The sequence below is a fragment of the Siphateles boraxobius genome, unplaced genomic scaffold, assembly GCF_051911475.1.
Source record: "Siphateles boraxobius isolate OS27281-9 unplaced genomic scaffold, OSU_SipBor_1 55, whole genome shotgun sequence".
NCBI classification, from domain to species: domain Eukaryota; kingdom Metazoa; phylum Chordata; class Actinopteri; order Cypriniformes; family Leuciscidae; genus Siphateles; species Siphateles boraxobius.
Genome location: NW_027509181.1, coordinates 11,779,588 through 11,786,629, shown reverse-complemented (window position 1 = coordinate 11,786,629; position 7,042 = coordinate 11,779,588). Strand labels below are relative to the sequence as shown.

At 27.4% G+C, this 7,042-nt stretch overlaps 1 long non-coding RNA gene across 1 annotated transcript; it reads right to left on the bottom strand.

Moving 5' to 3' along the window:
- Nucleotides 1–3,282: 3,282 nt before the first annotated feature.
- On the bottom strand, nucleotides 3,283–7,042 carry LOC143714589 (uncharacterized). The gene is made up of 2 exons (XR_013195554.1): nucleotides 7,009–7,042; nucleotides 3,283–3,487 (listed from the first exon to the last, which is right to left on the bottom strand). It is a non-coding gene; the product is annotated as an uncharacterized LOC143714589 (long non-coding RNA).

The window sequence follows — 7,042 nt, the reverse complement described above, 5'->3', positions numbered from 1 at the left end:
CGCAAGGCTGTCCGTGATGATTGAAGCGGTGGGCAGAGCTGTCAGCACTCAGACTGGGTCTATGAACCACAATATGGATAACATCATGGAGAAGCTCACAGCTTTGCAAAGGCAAATGGATCGTTTCAGAGACCAAAACGGACCAGGAGAATAGCCTGTATAAATTGGATGCGGCTACTCGCCCGAAGACCAAACAATCCCAATCTTATCTGTTTCGGCACCCCCCTACCAGCACTGGCCTTGGCCAAGGCCGCTGCTGGAACAACAACTCTCCCGGAAGAGCACTGCAGTGAGCCGCTCTTGCATTCCTTCCCCGACTCCTCAGACACCTGCTGATTGTTGACTCTGCCTGGGACATGATCAAGGTTGTCTCCATGGCTACTTGCTGTGTATCGCTATGACAATCCTGCGGACTGAGGCTCCTAGATTATGGTGCTGGCTTAGCGACTCTCTCCAGGCCTACACACACATGAACTTACACATACACAGATATGCACCTAACCCACACCCCATCCCACGCCTTCGCCGCTTCGTACCCCCAGTCTGACAGGCGGGTCTGTGACCAGCGCCATAATGGCTGCAGGACCGGATGCTGCTTGCCTGGGCTGGACTACCTCCATCCCCCACTCCCCACCATGTTGCAATGTCTTGTTTGTAGAGTGTACTGTTTATGTGCTAATGTTGCTGAGGTGTTTTTTCCTGTTCCCAGACTGTTCTCCTTACAGGAGCATAGTCTGGGGGTCGCCTTTTTTTCTCCTCACCTCTCCTCATGTCATGCTGTATTTTTTTCTCAAGTTGGCGCTGATATAGCAGCCTCGGTAACATCTTATTACCAAAGCAAATTCCTTGTATGTGCACAACACTACTTGGCAATAAAAATTGATTCTGATTCTTTCTTTCTAACTAATCTATCTTTCTTTCTAACTAAACTTTCTTTCTTTCTAACTAATCTTTCTCTTTGTTTTTTCTAACTAATCTTTCTTTCTTTCTTTCTTTCTTTCTTTCTTTCTTTCTTTCTAACTGATCTCTTTGTTTCTAACTAATCTTTCTTTCTTTCTAACAAATCTTTCTTTCTGACAAATCTTTTTTCTTTTTAACTAATCTTTATTTATTTCTATCTTATCTTTCTTTCTAACTAATCTCTTTCTTTCTTTCTTACTAATCTTTCTTTCTATCTAAACTTTTTTCTTTTTTTCTGAGTAATCTTTCTCTTTTTTTCTAACTAATCTTTCTTTTTTTCTATCTTTCTTTCTAACTAAACTTTCTTCCTTTCTACCTAATCTATCTTTCTTCCTTTCTAACTAATCTTTCTTTTTTTCTATCTTTCTTTCTAACTAAACTTTCTTCCTTTCTACCTAATCTATCTTTCTTCCTTTCTAACTAATCTTTCTTTCTAACTAATCTATCTTTCTTTCTAACTGATATATCTTTCTTTCTTTCTAACTAATCTTTCTTTCTAACTAATCCATCTTTCTTTCTTTCTTTCTTTCTTTCTTTCTTTCTTTCTTTCTTTCTTTCTTTCTTTCTTTCTTTCTTTCTTACTAATCTATCTATCTTTCTTTCTTTCTAACTAATCTATATTTCTTTCTTCCTCACTAATCTTTCTTTCGTTCTAACTAATCTTTCTTTCTTTCTTTCTATCTAAAGGTTTTTCTTTTTTTCTAACTAATATTTCTTTTTCTTTTTCTAACTAATCTTTCTGTTTCTTTTTTTCTAACTAATCTTTCTTTTTTCTATCTTTCTTTCTAACTAATCTTTCTTTCTAACTGATCTCTTTCTTTCTAACTAATCTTTCTTTCTTTCTACGTAATCTTTCTTTCTTTCTACCTAATATATCTTTCTTTCTAACCAATCTATCTATCTTTCTAACTAATATATCTTTCTTTCTTTCTTTCTTTCTTTCTAACTAATCTATCTATCTTTCTTTCTAACTAATCTATATTTCTTTCTTTCTAACTAATCTTTCTTTCTTTCTTTCTAACTAATCTTTTTTATTTCTTTCTAACTAATCTATATTTCTTTCTTTCTAACTAATCTTTCTTTCTTTCTTTCTAACTAATCTTTTTTTCTTTTTTTCTAACTAATCTATCTATCTTTCTTTCTAACTAATCTATATTTCTTTCTTTCTAACTAATCTATCTATCTTTCTTTCTAACTAATCTTTTTTATTTCTTTCTAACTAATCTATATTTCTTTCTTTCTAACTAATCTTTCTTTCTTTCTTTCTAACTAATCTTTTTTTCTTTCTTTCTAACTAATCTATCTATCTATCTATCTATCTATCTATCTATCTATCTATCTATCTATCTATCTATCTATCTATCTATCTATCTATCTATCTATCTATGTATCTATCTATCTATCTATCTATCTATCTATCTATCTATCTATCTATCTATCTATCTATCTTTCTTTCTAACTAATCTATCTTTCCTTCTTTCTATCTAATCTTTCTTTCTTTCTAATTAATATTTTTCTTTCTAACTAATCCTTTTTTCTTTCTTTCAAACTAATCTATATATCTTTCTTTCTTTCTAATCTATCTTTCTTTCTAACTACTCTTTCTTTCTAACTAATCTATCTGTTTCTTTCTTTCTTTCTTTCTAGCTAATCTTTCTTTCTTTTTTCTTTCTTTCTTTCTAACTAATCTGTCTATCTTTCTTTTTTTCTAACTAATCTTTCTTTCTCACTAATCCATCTTTCTTTCTTTCTTTCTTTCTTTCTTTCTTTCTTTCTTTCTTTCTAACTAATCTATCTTTCTTTCTAACTAATCTTTCTTTCTTTCTTTCTTACTAACTAATCTATCTTTCTTTCCTTCTTTCTAACTAATCTTTCTTTCTTTCTTTCTTTCTTTCTTTCTTTCTTTCTTTCTTTCTTTCTTTCTTTCTTTCTAACTAATCTATCTATCTTTCTTTCTAACTAATCTTTCTTTCTAACTAATCCATCTTTCTTTCTTTCTTTCTAACTAATCTATTTATCCTTCTTTCTTTTTAACTAATCATTCTTTCTTTCTAACTAATCTTTTTTTTCTTTCCAACTAATCTTTTTTCTTTCTTTCTAACTAATCTTTCTTTCTTTCTTTCTTTCTTTCTTTCTTTCTTTCTTTCTTTCTTTCTTTCTTTCTTTCTTTCTTTCTTTCTTTCTTTCTTTCTTTCTTTCTAACTAATCTATCCTTCTTTCTTTCTAACCAATCTAGTTATCGTTTCTTGCTCACTAATCTATCTTTCTTTCTAACTAATCTTTCTTTCTTTCTAACTAATCTTTCTTTCTAACTAATCCATCTTTCTTTCTTTCTCTCTTTCTTTCTTTCTTTCTTTCTTTCTTTCTTTCTTTCTTTCTTTCTTTCTTTCTTTCTTTCTTTCTTTCTTTCTTTCTTTCTTTCTTACTAATCTATCTATCTATCTTTCTTTCTAACTAATCTATATTTATTTCATTCTAAATAATCTTTCTTTCTTTCTTTCTAACTAATCCATCTTTCTTTCTTTCTCTCTTTCTTTCTTTCTTTCTTTCTTTCTAACTAATCTATCTATCTTTCTTTTTTTCTCACTAATCTATCTATCTTTCTTTCTTTCTAACTAATCTATATTTATTTATTTCTAAATAATCTATCTTTCTTTCTTTCTTTCTTTCTTTCTTTCTTTCTAACTAATCTTTCTTTCTAACTAATCCATATTTCTTTCTTTCTTTCTTTCTTTCTTTCTGTATTTCTAACTAATCTTTCTTTCTAACTAATCTATCTTTCTTTCTAACTGATATTTCTTTCTTTCTTTCTTTCTTTCTTTCTTTCTTTCTTTCTTTCTTTCTTTCTTTCTTTCTTTCTTTCTTTCTTTCTTTCTTTCTTTCTTTCTTTCTTTCTTTCTTTCTAACTAATCTATATTTCTTTCTTCCTAACTAACCTTTCTTTCTTTCTAACAAATCTTTCTTACTTTCTTTCTTTCTATCTAAACATTTTTCTTTTTTTCTAACTAATATTTCTTTTTCTTTTTTCTAACTAATCTTTCTCTTTCTTTTTTCTAACTAATCTTTCTTTTTTCTATCTTTCTTTCTAACTAATCTTTCTTTCTAACTGATCTCTTTCTTTCTAACTAATCTTTCTTTCTTTCTACCTAATCTATCTTTCTTTCTAACTAATCTTTCTTTCTAACCAATCTATCTATCTTTCTAACTAATCCATCTTTCTTTCTTTCTTTCTTTCTTTCTTTCTTTCTTTCTTTCTTTCATTCTTTCTTTCTTTCTTTCTAACTAATCTATCTTTCTTTCTAACTAATCTATCTTCCTTTCTAACTAATCTTTCTTTTTCTCTTTCTTTCTTTTTAACTAATCTTTATTTCTTTCTAACTAATCTTTCTTTCTAACTAATCTATCTTTCTTTCTAACTAATCTATCTTTCTTTCTTTCTAACTAATCTTTCTTTTTCTCTTTCTTTCTATCTAAACTTTTTTCTTTCTTTCTAAGTAATCTTTCTCCTTCTTTTTTCTAACTAATCTTTCTTTTCTTCTATCTTTCTTTCTAACTAATCTTTCTTTCTTTCTACCTAATCTATCTTTCTTTCTAACTAATCTTTCTATCTAACTAATCTATCTTTCTTTCTAACTGATATATCTTTCTTTCTTTCTAACTAATTTATCTTTCTAACTAATCCATCTTTCTTTCTTTCTTTCTTTCTTTCTTTCTTTCTTTCTTTCTTTCTTTCTTTCTTTCTTTCTTTCTTTCTTTCTTTCTTTCTTTCTTTCTTTCTTTCTTTCTTTCTTTCTAACTAATCTATCTATCTTTCTTTCTTACTAACTAATCTATCTTTCTTTCTTTCTGTCTAACTACTCTTTCCTTCTTTCCTTCTTTCTTTCTTTCTTTCTTTCTTTCTTTCTTTCTTTCTTTCTTTCTTTCTTTCTTTCTTTCTAACTAATCTATCTATCTTTCTTTCTAACTAATCTTTCTTTCTAACTAATCCATCTTTCTTTCTTTCTTTCTAACTAATCTATGTATCCTTCTTTCTTTTTAACTAATCTTTCTTTCTTTCTAACTAATCTTTTTTCTTTCTAACTAATATTTTTTCTTTCTTTCTAACTAATCTATCTTTCTTTATTTCTAACTAATCTATATTTATTTATTTCTAAATAATCTTTCTTTCTTTTTCTAACTAATCTATCTTTCTTTTTTCTAACTAACCTTACTTTCTTTCTTTCTTTCTTTCTAAATAATCTATCTTTCTTTCTTTCTTTCTTTCTTTCTTTCTTTCTTTCTTTCTTTCTTTCTTTCTTTCTTTCTTTCTTTCTTTCTTTCTAACTAATCTTTCTTTCTAACTATTCCATATTTCTTTCTTTCTTTCTTTCTTTCTTTCTTTCTTTCTTTCTTTCTTTCTTTCTTTCTTTCTTTCTTTCTTTCTTTCTTTCTTTCTTTCTTTCTGTATTTCTAACTAATCTTTCTTTCTAACTAATCTATCTTTCTTTCTAACTGATATATCTTTCTTTCTTTCTAAGTAATCTATCTTTCTAACTAATCCATCTTTCTTTCTTTCTTTCTTTCTTTCTTTCTTTCTTTCTTTCTTTCTTTCTTTCTTTCTTTCTTTCTTTCTTTCTTTCTATTCTAACTAATCTATCTTTCTTTCTAACTAATCTTTCTTTCTTTCTATCTAAACATTTTTCTTTTTTTCTAACTAATCTTTCTCTTTCTTTTTTCTAACTAATCTTTCTTTTTTCTATCTTTCTTTCTAACTAATCTTTCTTTCTAACTAATCTATCTTTCTTTCTAACTAATCTATCTTTCTTTCTAACTAATCTTTCTTTTTCTCTTTCTTTCTATCTAAACTTTTTTCTTTCTTTCTAAGTAATCTTTCTCCTTCTTTTTTCTAACTAATCTTTCTTTTCTTCTATCTTTCTTTCTAACTAATCTTTCTTTCTTTCTACCTAATCTATCTTTCTTTCTAACTAATCTTTCTATCTAACTAATCTATCTTTCTTTCTAACTGATATATCTTTCTTTCTTTCTAACTAATCTATCTTTCTAACTAATCCATCTTTCTTTCTTTCTTTCTTTCTTTCTTTCTTTCTTTCTTTCTTTCTTTCTTTCTTTCTTTCTTTCTTTCTTTCTTTCTAACTAATCTATCTATCTTTCTTTCTTACTAACTAATCTATCTTTCTTTCTTTCTTTCTAACTACTCTTTCCTTCTTTCTTTCTTTCTTTCTTTCTTTCTTTCTTTCTTTCTTTCTTTCTTTCTTTCTTTCTTTCTAACTAATCTATCTATCTTTCTTTCTAACAAATCTTTCTTTCGAACTAATCCATCTTTCTTTCTTTCTTTCTTTCTTTCTTTCTTTCTAACTAATCTATTTATCCTTCTTTCTTTTTAACTAATCTTTCTTTCTTTCTAACTAATCTTTTTTCTTTCTAACTAATATTTTTTTCTTTCTTTCTAACTAATCTATCTTTCTTTCTTTCTTTCTTTCTAACTAACCTTACTTTCTTTCTTTCTTTCTTTCTTTCTAAATAATCTATCTTTCTTTCTTTCTTTCTTTCTTTCTTTCTAACTAATCTTTCTTTCTAACTATTCCATATTTCTTTCTTTCTTTCTTTCTTTCTTTCTTTCTTTCTTTCTTTCTTTCTTTCTTTCTTTCTTTCTTTCTTTATTTCTTTATTTCTGTATTTCTAACTAATCTTTCTTTCTAACTAATCTATCTTTCTTTCTAACTGATATATCTTTCTTTCTTTCTAACTAATCTATCTTTCTAACTAATCCATCTTTCTTTCTTTCTTTCTTTCTTTCTTTCTTTCTTTCTTTCTTTCTTTCTTTCTTTCTTTCTTTCTTTCTTTCTTTCTAACTAATCTATCTTTCTTTCTAACTAATCTATATTTCTTTCTTCCTAACTAACCTTTCTTTCTTTCTAACTAATCTTTCTTTCTTTCTATCTAAACATTTTTCTTTTTCTTTCTCTTTCTTTTTTCTAACTAATCTTTCTTTTTTCTATCTTTCTTTCTAACTAATCTTTCTTTCTAACTGATCTCTTTCTTTCTAACTAATCTTTCTTTTTTTCTACCTAATCTTTCTTTC